The sequence below is a fragment of the Electrophorus electricus genome, chromosome 3 (genome assembly GCF_041902795.1).
Source record: "Electrophorus electricus isolate QZ-2024a chromosome 3, ASM4190279v1, whole genome shotgun sequence".
Lineage (NCBI taxonomy): Eukaryota > Metazoa > Chordata > Actinopteri > Gymnotiformes > Gymnotidae > Electrophorus > Electrophorus electricus.
The window spans coordinates 4,913,934-4,927,500 of record NC_137499.1 but is presented as its reverse complement, the minus strand read 5'-3'; the positions used below and the strand labels follow the sequence as shown (position 1 = coordinate 4,927,500).

Below are 13,567 nucleotides of genomic sequence, written 5' to 3'. Positions count from 1 at the left end.
ACTGTATCTCACCCTTCTTCTTATCTCTGATATTAAACACACACACACACACACACACACACTCAAGAATACGAAGACTACCCAAACACGATTAGGGTGATGCAGATGATGGTTAAAGAGTATTGTTTATAAAATAAAATTTAAAAAAAAACAGCCACCTTCAGGTGAAAGAAATGAAGGTATAAATTTGCTTTTACTGATCAAAGATAACCTGATGAAATCACGTTAATGTCAAAAGCATGTTAGCGTCAGGATGAGATTAAACTCCTTTATCTCCTTGTAGTACACAAGTATAAAAAGTGTTATTTGGGACATCTGTGATTTTAGTCTCTTTAATTCTCTCTCTCTCTCTCTCTCTCTCTCTCTCTTTCTCTCTCTCTCTCTGTCTGTGTCTGTCTGTCTGTCTCTCTGTCTGTGTCTGTCTCTCTCTCTCTCTGCCTCTGTCTCTCTCGCTCTCTCTGTCTGTGTCTGTCTGTCTCTCTCTCTCTGTGTGTGTGTCTCTCTCTCTGTCTGTCTCTCTCTCTTTCTCTGTCTGTGTCTGTCTCTCTCTCTGTCTGTGTCTGTCTCTCTCTCTGTCTGTGTCTGTCTCTCTCTCTCTCTCTCTCTCTCTCTCTCTGTGTCTGTCTCTCTCTCTCTGTCTCTCTGTCTGTGTCTGTCTCTCTCTCTCTGTCTCCCTCTCTCTCTGCCTGTCTGTCTCTCTCGCTCTCTCTGTCTGTGTCTGTCTGTCTCTCTCTCTCTGTGTGTGTGTGTCTCTCTCTCTCTGTCTCTCTCTCTCTCTCTCTCAGTCTGTGTCTCTCTGTCTGTCTCTTTCTTTCCCCATCTCTCCCATCCTAAAGTTTGTGTCCTACTTTCTGGGTTCTTTGAAAAACAGTAGTTGGTGTGTATCAGATGAAAGATAGAAGGAGATGAGGAGGAGAGAGAGAGAGAAAAGAGAGCAAAAGCCAGAGCAAGAGAGAGTGAAAGAGAGAGAGAGGGAGAATGGAAGAGCAGGGAAGAGAGGCCAGTGGAATCATGTGAAGGCTTTGCCCCTTTTATCTTTCAGCCTGAGATGACTGACTTTAAAAAGACATGACAGTCTCTCAGGGGACCAAACCCTCCTTTGGCTTTAAGCACTCTGAATGTAAATAGTGGAATGCAGCCGTTACACAACATCCGCGGCCCACTTAGACGAAAGGGAGGCATTTTGCCTTTTTCATTTTTCTGTTTCTGCAATCAGCAAAGGCTGGAACTGTGCTTGTGCATTCCAGGTTGTTAACGACTAATGCGTAATCCATATGCCTGGAGAATTTAGGCAATTTTACATACTATGCCAAAGAGACAGATGATTGCCTACCTGAGATGGAAAATGGGAATGATCACTTCCCACATATTCCCAGATCTACTCTCCAGCAGTACAATGTAAAATTACTGAAAAGCCTTTCTGGGTCATTTAAAGCTCTTGACTAAGGTTTGACTTTTCCACTCTCAAAGAAGGTCGAAGCAAAACCATAAAGGACATCAACTTATGTGTGCTAATTGTTTGGATTTGAGTGTGCATGTGTGTATGTGTGTGTGTGTGTGTGTGTGTGTGTGTGTGTGTGTGTGTGTGTGTGTGTGTGTGTGTGTGTGTGGGCGGGGCCAAGGGCGTCAGTGGTGGTGGTGAATGTAGAACATGTCTATTTTGAGTTCTAGTAGAGCACATGGTCCCATCATTAGAGGCCAGACTGTGTCCCATGTGTCACTTGAGCAGGCAAACTCTCAATGTGACGCCGTAACTCGTTTACTTCAGGCCCCCACCGAGAGCCACGTCACTAGCAGCACTACATGGTGTGTGTGTGTGTGTGTGTGTGTGTGTGTGTGTGTGTGTGTGTGTGTGTGTGTGTGCATGTGCATGTGTGTGTGTGTTTCTTTGTGCTGGGCTGTCACAGGCTTTTGAGTGGAAGGCAGCTTAAGCCATGTGGCAGACTTTATGGTGTGTGTGAGTGTTTGTGTGTGTGTGTGTGTGTGTGTGTGTGTGTGTGCATGTGTGTGTGTGTGTATAAGAGGGCTTGCCCTCTTCTGATGATCCGTTCAAAACAGGTTTCTGAGAGGCACACCCCACACTCTTCACCAACCCCTCCTCATCACTTCTACCAACACCTCTACCACTACCTCATACACACATGCACACACACACACACACACACACACACACACACACACACACACACACACACATAAATACGCACACACTTACACACAATGCATGTCCTTTATTGCTGAGGGCTTTGAGCTGATAGGCAGTGCTTCCATGTGACCGTTTTGTTAAGCTGTGTCTGGCTGGTGTGGGCTAAAACCTTCAGTGACGGTGACGTGACCCTGCTGTAAATGACCTGTCCTGTCAGACTCACCTCCTGCCTACTCCCAGACAAAGCGAGACAGAGACAGTAGAGGTAGAGAGAGAACGAGAGAGGGAGAGAATGAGTGAGAGAAAGAATGAAGAAAAAGAAACAAGCAGATCAATGGAATCTAGTCCATTATCTGTTTCTCTCTACTGTGTGACGCTCCCTACTGCACGCTTTGCCGGCCTTGTGATAAAGCAGGTCATGTGACCTTGCAGCTGCCGTGGCGACACCTATCAGTCAGCGGCAGAGGAGAGCAGTGTGTCTCACAGTCCCCCCATGTGAACCCTTCGCTCGGCGAAACTGAGCTGGACCCCTTCTGGCCCTCTCTGTCCCTGAATGGCTCAGATTACGGAAGATATAGCAGTGGCTGGTCTCTCAGTCGGGCAATGTCAGTTATACCGAACAGGAAACCCGCCAGCCATCTGTAGAATGGGCCGCCTTGCCAGTGTGTCAGGGTGGCGTAATCACCACGCCGGTGTGCTCTCAGATCTGGCCATTCGTCTTGCTTTGATGCCGGGTGTGCTGGTTTTCCTGGAGCTGGGCCTCAAACAGCGGGAAGGGGGGTGCGGAGCAAGGTGGAGCACGTCTGGAGATGTGCTTCATGTTTTGGTGGGGAGTAGTGGGTGTGTGTGTGTGTTTGTGTGTATGTGAGAGAGAGAGTGTGGAAGAGAGAGATCAAGAGACATGGAGGGAGGCCATGTGCAACGAGGTGATGGCTAGACTTGAGTGGACAGAAAGAGGAAGCAGTTCTTGCATCAAAGAGGCAGATGGCGCAACACAAGCCTGGCATGACGAGATCGGCGTGACTGGTCGGTTGGCTCAGGGTGGCGTGGCAGACGACATTGGCACCGGCGGATGGCGGAGAGGAGACAGCCTGCCTAATTGTTGTCAGGCAGTGACGGTGTCGAGTTACTTCACTGGCACGCAGAAGATCTGAGGCAGAGTTTTAGGGCTTTTGTGCAGTTCTGAGACCTGCCGCTTCCATCCAAAGTGCAAGCATCTATATCACTGCAGGGCCCAACACTGTTGATTGTATGTCAACTCCTAATGTTCCGGAACTGTGCTGGAATTCTGCTTCACTCTGATGTCATGATTCTAATTTGAATTCGACCACACCCTAAAGTTTTGTGGCAGAACCACGCCAATCCAAGATATGACGGGGTCGCTGGGAGGCCTGTGGTGTTCATCTCTGTGTCTGGCTGCGTATATGTGTAAACATGTGGGTTAGCGCAGGTGGTTGGGTAACTTCCCTCACACAATGACTGCGTTGTTCTGAGCACTGCCTGCTTCGTGCTGTAGTTCCAAACAGGCTGTACCAGTATGGCGGGTGTGCATCGGCCTCTGGGGGGAGGAAGCAAAATGTTGTGCAGTTCATATATAGCCAGCGTGGTTGTTTTCAACTGTCATATGGAGCTCTGTCGATGCTCTATAATTATCCTTTCTCTCGCTTTCGCCATCTCTCGCGTTCTCTCACGGATAAGTGTGTACATGCACAAGCGCGCGCGCACACACACGCAGAGAATGTGAAACGTCACACATTCTAACACACATCTATAACACTCTTTGTTTCAGCTCACACCCTCCCACACAAATCCATATATTCTGAAACATTCCTCTACATCATCTCACGTGTTCTTTCATGGATAAACACACATGCATTCTCTCTCTCTCTCTCTCTCTCTCTCTCTCTCTCTCCATATCTCTCACTCACCAGTGCCCTTGCAGCAATTTGTGTGCTGTGGGTGCTAATGGAGTGTGTTATGGTGATGATGAGAGGAGGGAGACAAAGAGAGAGAGGGGGAGGGAGAGGGAGAGAGAGAGAGAGAGAGAGAGAGAGAGAGAGAGAGAGCTTTAACCTGCAGCACGACGCACTGACGTTTAGCGGACGCGTCCCGGCCCCTCCATCATAATCCTCAGTGCGGTGGTGTGGAACCAGAACAGAAACCTGCCTCGAGCTCACCGTGTGGACCCCACATGCTCCAGATGGATCATGGGAGAACAAGGGCCCCTAAATATAGCTGGTTGCTATAGAAACCCAGGTGCACGGGCCACCTCCCCTAGCCGTGTGGTGGGGGCGGTTGGAGGCGGCCGGGACGCAGGTGAGGCGGAACTCTGGCCGGAGAGCAACGCTCAGCAGCACTTCATTATATTACACCCATGTTGGAGCAATCAACATTTCCATGACAACCAAAAAGATTCCGGCACGGTGGTTGTCCACCTTCTGTGGACACCACCATGGTAACAGTTTTTCATGAGGCTCGAGTGGAGTTCTTTCCCTCGCAACCTGAACTCTCACCAGCCATAGCTAACAAGATATCTCACGTTTTATATAACCACATATTTTTCATTAGTTTCCTGTAGACTTACCTAGCGCGCCCTCGTTGTCTTGTTATTACCTATGGTAAGATACGCTCACTTTGTGCGTAAAATGATGTTGGATCATTTGAGTTGGCCCAGGAACAGTCACAAGGCACATTCATGTCTTCCTGGTTCATTGGACAGGGACTACTGCACTAACAAATGTTTATCAGATTAAAAGTTGTGGTCAAGTTCAAAGTGAACACAAACATGGGACATAAATATTGTGGTTCGTGTTTGAATATGGGGGCTGCAATGAGCCGTGAAATTATTTTCCTTAATTTGATGGCGCCAAACTGGCTTTTATTTATGCACGAGTGAAAGATTCACTGGCTGACGGGGTACTTGGTGGAGACAACGCAGAGGACGACATTGGACAGCACTGTTATATTGGCTCTTGCTGTAGTCTTCAGGTGTAGTCGAGTAGCCACGGACCGTGAAAGGACGCCACCAACTTAAAAAAAACAACAACAACCTAGTAACCGTGGCTGACACTGCATGAAGTGAGAGCATTTACGTTCAAGCTTGCTACCTTCACCGTGCTGTTTTTACAGCTGTCGCATGTCTTGCGATATCGGTCAGGTCTGCCACTAGCCGGAAGACTGTCGTCGTTTCTAAAACCACTGGAGCTGCCGGTAAAATCTTCCGTCGTCGCAGCACGCCATTTCACCAGGTGGACACGCTATACTGTACGCGCAGACGGTCGCGGCGACGCGGAACCGAAAGCGATACGGCAGAAGTGAAAGTGTTGTGGGGGGATTTCGCACTGCCGTTATAAGGGAGTTTTTGCGATGGTTATGGAGAGTGTATCATAAGCCACATGCCCTTTAGTTAAACGTCAGTTCCAGCACACGCTGCATGGTGACGAATGCTTAAAGAGCAGTAAAGGTGAAAGTAGCACTGCGTCCGAAACCGCGCTATGTTGTCATTTTATGAGTATATACCGTTGGGCCGGGCACATTTAAGACATGGAGTGTAACCTTTTTGAGATTAGATATTGGCATAAGAGCATATTATTTTTGACATAGCCTACTGTTCAGTATTATTTTAGAGGCCTATCAAATTTGCAGGGATTTTTTTTTTTTTTAACAATTTCGCTTTTCCCACGTTGGTTAAACATACACCAAGTAACAAGACTTTTATGTTTGTGTTCTGCTTCCAGCTAAGAACTGTAGAAAAGCACTCTGTTCGCGGAGCACACAGCTCACGCTGTTGTGAAGGAGTGTTTATTTCCTTGATATTTTGGCTGTTCGTTAGGCGACGAGGCTGACTGCTTTACGGTGGCGAAGCGTAGATGGAGCCTGTTACAACAGCCTGGAGAGGCTGAAAACCACTCCGATATGTATGAGAGAGCAGAAGAGACAATATTATGCGACCACTGAGATGATTAATATGCATCGGCACAGGTGGTGCGTTCTAATTTATGCTGATGAATTCCGAGCCAGACTACATGATCTCTAATCAGTTTCTCATTGAGCAAACGGTCACACCATGATAAAAAATATATATTGATTTCTTTCTCTTTTTTAGCATAGAGAAAAATATCAAGTTCATTGAGTTGTGCATAACATTAGCACATTATATATTTATTAATGATGTGTAATGTTGTATTCTTTTAAAGTTTATTGCACCAGTACATCTACAGCCAAGGCAGCAATTGTTGCTTAACAGGCTGAAATGAATCTGGAAACCCGAGTGGCCCTGACCTATGAAGAACTAAAGAGAGGCTCTGGCAACCCTATCCTCCACATGTGGCTGCGGCTCCAAGGTGGTGCACAGGAGGACCACAGAGGCCCGCTGCCTGCCAGGAGCAGCGGGGTAACCCAAAGCCCTCCAGAGGGGCTACATTTCAACGGCCTAGCACAATCTCCTCTCACCAGCCTCAGCTGTCGCCCTCCAGCCGCAGGGGCGCGACTGGGAAAAGACTGAGTGAAATGTTACTGAATAGAGCCCGTGAGCCCAGGGGACAGAATCAAAACAAGTTCTGTGATGTTTTGGCAACTCCACTCTAAATGACAGGTGCTGTTTAGGGAGATATTTTCTGGAAACGCAAGTAGGACACTGCTTAGTCATAAAGTTCAGCCGTGTGTGAACATTTCATGTCTCCCATGAGTAGTCTCATTATAAGAGCTACAGAAAGATTGACAGGAGGGGTTAGCATGTATTTGGCAACGTCATATCAGTGAGCTGGAGGAATTCCGCTGTGACCAAACGGTTTCCCTGGTTACAAAGGGATAAGCTGCCACCTCGCTCAAGCCAGACATGGTGATCGGTTTCAGCAGGACAGAGCCCAAGTCTAGTCAGAGAACAAAGATATATTAGCTCTTACTTACTACCCTTAATCGGAATACGAAAATGAATACAGGGCTGGTAATAAAATATGAAGTGCTATAATAATATAATAATAATAATAATAATAATAATAATAATAATAAAACCTTTAAGTGCTTTTCATGTACTCAATGAAATTCGAAAGCTGTAAGAAGATATAATGGTCAAAGGAAGGTTACAATATAAACATAAAATAAATCCTTCTGTGTTTCTGCTAGTGAGCCCTGTGTTATATTTGAATGTTTGCATAGCTGAAGCCTAATCTGTCCAAAAAGTCAAAAATGCATATAGTTCCTGAGACTAGCAATTAACCTTACCAAAAAAACTCATAGCCATTTCCAGCTCTGAACATGTTTGCACTGTCAACCTACAATTAGCCTTCCCATTTTGGGAAACAGAGAGCGTGTTATACCTATCAGTCCGCCATTTCCTTCTAATGCATCGAGTAACTGAATAGGCATGACGAAGTGAGATTTAATACTGCCTTCTTCCGAGAGTCTTACGGCGCGCCACCATTCGGGTTCTCTCCATTCACTTCCACCAGACGTCCTGGTAGGACCAAACATGGCAGGAACTGAGACAGCTTTAACTGCAAACCACAGCAAAGTATAAATAAATAAGAATGTGCATAGATCCCCATACCAGCACACTGTTTAGAATATAGTCTCCATGCACTTTGGAAGAGTCAGTAACAGCCGGAAGGCGGGAGGTGTCACCAATCGCTGGACCTTCTAAATGAAGCGAGACTAACTCATGTCTGATGACTGAACTCTCTGAAGCAAGCTGAGCTCCCCGGAGCATGACCTCACCTCCATTACCCAAAGCTCTCCGCTCGTGCCGGACAGGATGATTGGATTTGCGGCCGAGGCCGCCCCAGCGCTGGGCTGGGTTGGCTCGCCAGCAGACGGTCAGGCTCGGGACGTGACTCACCGAGCGCGTGGAGCAGGCCTGTGTCTGAGCAAGGCCCGCCCCGGAGAAACCCGAGCCGTCACTGACCGGGCAGGAAACCCTGATGCTGTTGAAGCTAAGCGGATGATGTCATCGCTCCATTAACCACAGCGGCATCTGTGCTGCCCCGAGAGCTCGCCAACAGGGAGCCTGTTCCAGGCCGGCTGTCGTCTCCCCCTACGGTCTCCCTCGCCAAGCTACCAGCCGACGGCGGCCAAAACATCACCGAAGGTTAGGTTGTTTGCGCGGCATATTTTATGCACAATATGGGAACAGGAGAAGCCTTAGGACGAGTCTGACTTCCTGAGTATATATAGAAGGTCTGTGCTGAGTGTGGCTCAGGGTGTGCGGCAGAGAAGTCATGACAAAAGGGTTGCGTCACCGATAGGTGAATATAAATATAGCACTGAAATATTCGCCGTCTCTGTTGTGTGTGTTCGTGAGTCATAGGCCACGGCTCGTCCGCCTGCCTCCACCTCATTCTGATGAGGTGACGCAGCCTTCCACGCGTAGGCGTCTGCAGGAAGCGCTACGGCCATGCTTGATCACGGCTGCCCTTGACAAAAGTGTGTTGTTTGCTCTTCTGAGAAAAGGGAACGGGGGGGTTAAGGTGAAAGGTAAGCAGGTGAGAAGCTTCAACCCCTTAACGCTAGCGTGACTGAAATTTCTTGATCCTGAGGACATCTCCCCTCCTTTTTGCCAACCATTAGTGGCCCAAAAGACGTTTGTTATGTAAATGCATGACAGAGGCTGCAGCTGTTTTGTGCAGTTGAAAAGCAACCATAGATTCCCTGGCTATGACTGCACATATGCTGGAGTCACAATAGCCCACAATCTCTCTCTCCAAATATAGCACTTTATTGTTGTTGTTAGTATAATTTCTGTATAAATACGAAATCGTGTGTGTGTGTGTGTGTGTGTGTGTGTACAATCATTTTCAACAGTGTTTTTGTTATTGGTGTTATTAGTTGAAATCACGCATGCTCATATTCTATCACAATTTTCTACAGAACAGTGCTTTTTTTTGGTTTTTGAATGAACAACTATACATTGCCTACTTCTCTTATTGTCCCTTATTACGCACCTCTTCTATTTTAATTTTCCTTTCCTGATCTCCCTTTTCCTTTATTATTATTATTATTATTATTATTATTATTATTATTATTATTATCATCAGCTGAAGAAAAATGTGCTTGCTTCAGAAACAGGCAGCGGACGACACCTGGAGACAAGTGCAGCCAGTGTAGCAGTGAGTGCCACTCACGTGTGGGCCTGTACAGTCACAGGTGCTGCTCTTCCAAACCGGAGGAGCAACTTTCCAGACGCAGATGCATAGTTTTCCGAGATTTATGGATTTTTAAATTTTATTATTTGTTTAATCTATATGAGTCAACATATATAGTCAAACTTTTTTGTGTTAATAATACACATTTGCACATCCGTTAATTACATCCGTTATTAATATGTAAATAACTGGAATAATATTAAGGAGTTTGCAAAAAACAGCACAAGGACTGATTGGATTGTTGAGTGTTGAGGAAGTGCTGGGACGTGTAGTCCAGATGGAGTGGTCAGCGGCCAAGCACGGAGCATGACGACTTCCACGAATTCACTCCGATCCTCGGCTTCCCAGAAATGTTGCTGTTGTTGTGGTCTGCCGCTGCTGCTGGCATGGCTGCGGTCCTGCAAAACTGAGTGTCCCAAGTTCTGCCGTAAACCGATTGGCCAAAATTACTCTAGTTGTGTTGCTAAGGTGATAATGATTCCCAGGCAGCTAACTCAAATGAGTCACTTTCTACTATCTGCAAACAGTGGTAAGTCCTATGAGGGTAAAGTACAGCGGTGGATGTTACAGCTGGCTGAGTATATTCCGGTTGTTTCCCTCTGTTAGGGGGGGATAATCATAGTCATCCATGCCAAACTTACCCTTATACTTGATGCCAAGCCGTTAGCCTAGAAGAGCAAGTGGAGGCAGAGTGTGTGATATATCTGTAAAACAGAATTAAAGAGCTGAGTGCTTTGGCAGGTCTGAACAGGGTGAGGAGTAGCTCTCTCCAGAACCTCAGTGTCCTCTGTCTGTCGGGCTGTTCATCAGCGGCAACGAGGCCATATATCTCAAAGACACAGCACCCAGTAGGAGGGCCCTTAAACAGGCCAAAGCGTCCTGATTTAAATAAGGGCGCGGAGGAGTGCTTTTGTGAGCACTCCTTCCTTCAGTCGTTTCTCTGATGTATTTATGGCCTGCCAAGTTTGCCCACTGCTTTTGGAAAAGCGCTGGCACAAATCAAATGACCTTCGGCATCTCCCATGTCGGACGCTGTGTGCAGCACGTGCTGGATATGAAGACCAGGATCACCTTAGCTACCCTGCAGTGCTTATTCAGAAGCCATTTGCATCACTTACAACTCTATTAAAGTTGAGGATGCATTATCCTGGATGCACACCATTTCGTCTCTCTCTGTGACTTTGTATGTGGTCTGAGATCAAAATAAAGCTTTACTTAAAAATACAGATTTAAAAAAATGTATCGTTATAGATGTTGATAGATGTTTAGTAAGTTGCTTACATGCTGTGTTTAAGGAACAGGACTTGAAAACACATTAAAGCTGTGAGACCAAAACTGGCTGTTTGATAGTCCAAGATAAATGATTGTTGATCTAATTTCCACAGAGTCATTATTAGTAAGTATACCACGGTGAATGGAAAATGTCTGACTGAAACTGGATCTCAGTATCTCCAGCTGTAACGCACTGCTGTTCTGTGCAGAGGGCTTTGTTTTCTTAACTGGGTCGCCCTTTGACCTTTGTGTTTGCTGGGACCTCTGGAATTTCGCGTCACAAGGAAAATACAAACAACAGCTGTAGCTTGTTTCCTCAACTCAGGAAAAGGTCATGTTTACAATGGCTCACATCCAGAGGTTGTTCGCCTGGACAGATTTCAAAGAACCTTATCACTCCATCCTTTCTCAGCAGCCTAAATATAGTCACGCTATCGAGGTTGATCACCGTACGCTTATACAGTTCTGTGAAGGGATGAGGGTCTAGGTAACAAATGTCCAAAGTCTGTTTTGTTTTTTTATATACAATAAGTGACCGCGTTCCTTATCTTTTTACGACGTGTGTGATATTTGCGCCTTACCAAAAGAAGCTGAAATCCAAGAGGAGGCGTGTAGCTGTCTTTGCCACGCTAAGCGAGGTGCGGTTTTTGTGTGTGTGTGTGTGTGTGTGTGTGTTGCACAGGGAGGAGCATTTGGCTTCACCTTGCTGCGTTGCTGTATATCTGATCCTGCAGGGCTGATTGAAAGGTTAATGGGCAGAGTGGGCCAGACGCACTGTTCTTCACCACTGACAGTGAGTAACGCCGCTGCTCCGTTTCCAGGAAGCGCCTGTCTCCTTCTCGGGATCGATCCACCTCGTACCATCCGCTGGCTCCCATTTTTAGAGCTAATGGAAGAGGCACGTTACTACGTTACTGCAAACACGCGCGTCGCTGATTACAAGTGACCGCGCCTTGATCGTTATTCAGCCTACAGGAAATGTAAGAATTTCGTTGACCACTCACATTCACATTTCATCACGCTCTTCAAACATGAGCAAGCACCGAGAGAGCTGATGTTAGGCCTAATTAAATTATTAATTCGAATTTGTCTGTGTCAGCATCAACCAAGAAAGCATGGCACCCAGTAACCGCATTGTTCTCTATCTCTCTAATGACACAGATGTGGTGACTTAGAGACTTCATTGGAAGTGACCCCGCTGAGGCAAAGCCAGAGGTGGGATGTACGTGCCACACTTCTAGTGCTCATTACGCTTTACCCTGTACATAACTGAGGACCCCATGCAGTCAGGCAGATAAATGCATTCTGCCATTGCGATGTTCTCGGCTGCCGATCTGAGGGCCTGTGTCCATAAAGCCGATCTGAGATCTGGCACCTCCCCTGTCTATAATGATCGGGACCGTTAGATGAGATCCAAGATCATAGAGCCTAGACTGTGGCTCTCAGACGATAACATTGACTCGCCACTCCTCAACACGGACAGCAAGCGTAAAATAAATGATTTGTGTCTGGATCTGGTCGACATATTTGGTATTGTGGGTTGTGCTTTAAAAAAATAATAAATCTGTTGTTTTTCTTTCAGATTTATGTACAACAGCACTCAGTTGCACCAGCTATTTAAGTTCTTCCTTATGGCCATGTGTTGACAGCTGTAGTGCAAACCACAGTCGACTTCAAAGAGCACAGTACCACCCACAGTGTTTATTCCCAATCCAGTGCAATAGATCATGGAACAAATGGCAAAAACTGACAGTCTTGTTAGTGTAACAACATGTTTGTATTTGTAATCTAAAGAAGAGGAACGTGGATGGGAGATGCACGTCTGGGTTTGACACAACAGGGACAGCAGGATTGATTATCTCTGTGCAGAAGCTCTGGAAAAAAAAAACAACCCTAGGATGTGTTTTCTGCATCCTTCGGAACAAAGAGACCCACATTCACACCATAGTGCCCCTCACCTGGCGACGCCCTTGAGGAAAGCCTCTCGGGCCAGACTGGCTTTTGATTGGGTGTGATCCCGTGGCCGTAACCATAGCGACTGCCCACGGAGCACCTGGAGGAGTGACGCAGGCGTCGTCATGGCTGCCGAAGGACGAGGATGATAACGGGGAGAAGGTCGAGAGCTGGGGGAGATGTGTTGCGGGGAGGGAGGGGCATGCCAGCTGTGCCTTTCTCACACACACACACACACACACACACACACACACACACACACACACACACACACACACACGCACACACACACGCACACACACACACACATCACACACACACACACACAAATGTACACCAAATTAGATAACCATGGGAATGCCATCCAGACTCCCATAACACACTTCACTCTGGAGCTCAGTGTGACTTTGAAAACTCCCAACAGCCAATATGACAGAAGAGGGGCAGGTACAGTGTCAGCGCACTCATACAGCTAGAGGTGGGACTCGGCTTGACTTGTCTGGTTTTTGGGGTTCGTATATATATCAACCTTGTCTGATCACATGATTGCAACCACATGATTCCAGCTTTGATTTACTAGGGAGATGTGATCATATGACCTCAGAAGCAGACAAGTGACTAATTAATTTGATTTTTTCTGTAACCAAACCTTTCAAGCCCTCTGTGTGCTTTATTTTTACTGCATCAGATTTGTCCGTATCTTGTATTGTCTGTATTCTTTGAAAACTATAGTTTACAACGGTAAGTCTGGTTGATTTACAACAAAAATCACCATTAAAATAAAGTTTACTCCATGTAATACAAACAGCAAATGTATCTGGCACTTCTTGAAGTGTCCCCCTGTGCTTTCCTCGATGAAATCAGCTTCATTGTTGATAATCATAATTCAGACCTCCAGCAGGTGAGTATGTGCTTTGTCACCATGGTGTCTCAAGCTAGCCTGACAGACGAAAGAGAGTGCCGCTCTGTCACCATGGAAACCATCTTGGCGAAAAGTAGCAAGAGATCATTAGCTGATGCCAGTGAGAGATTAAATCTTCAATTATGCTTCAGTGAG

General features: G+C 46.5%; 2 long non-coding RNA genes across 3 annotated transcripts; one reads left to right on the top strand and one right to left on the bottom strand.

Moving 5' to 3' along the window:
- Positions 1–6,286: 6,286 nt before the first annotated feature.
- On the bottom strand, positions 6,287–7,952 carry LOC113586513 (uncharacterized). Its single transcript, XR_004776578.2, has 2 exons — positions 7,862–7,952; positions 6,287–7,641 (listed from the first exon to the last, which is right to left on the bottom strand). It is a non-coding gene; the product is annotated as an uncharacterized LOC113586513 (long non-coding RNA).
- Positions 7,953–8,100: 148 nt separating this feature from the next.
- LOC113586511 (uncharacterized) lies at positions 8,101–12,840 on the top strand. 2 transcript variants are annotated; one of them, XR_003411623.3, is made up of 4 exons: positions 8,101–8,231; positions 11,240–11,537; positions 11,719–11,779; positions 12,140–12,840. It is a non-coding gene; the product is annotated as an uncharacterized LOC113586511 (long non-coding RNA). The 2 variants fall into 2 exon arrangements; XR_014122517.1 differs by lacking the exon at positions 8,101–8,231 and having other exon boundaries at positions 8,252–11,537.
- Positions 12,841–13,567: the final 727 nt, after the last annotated feature.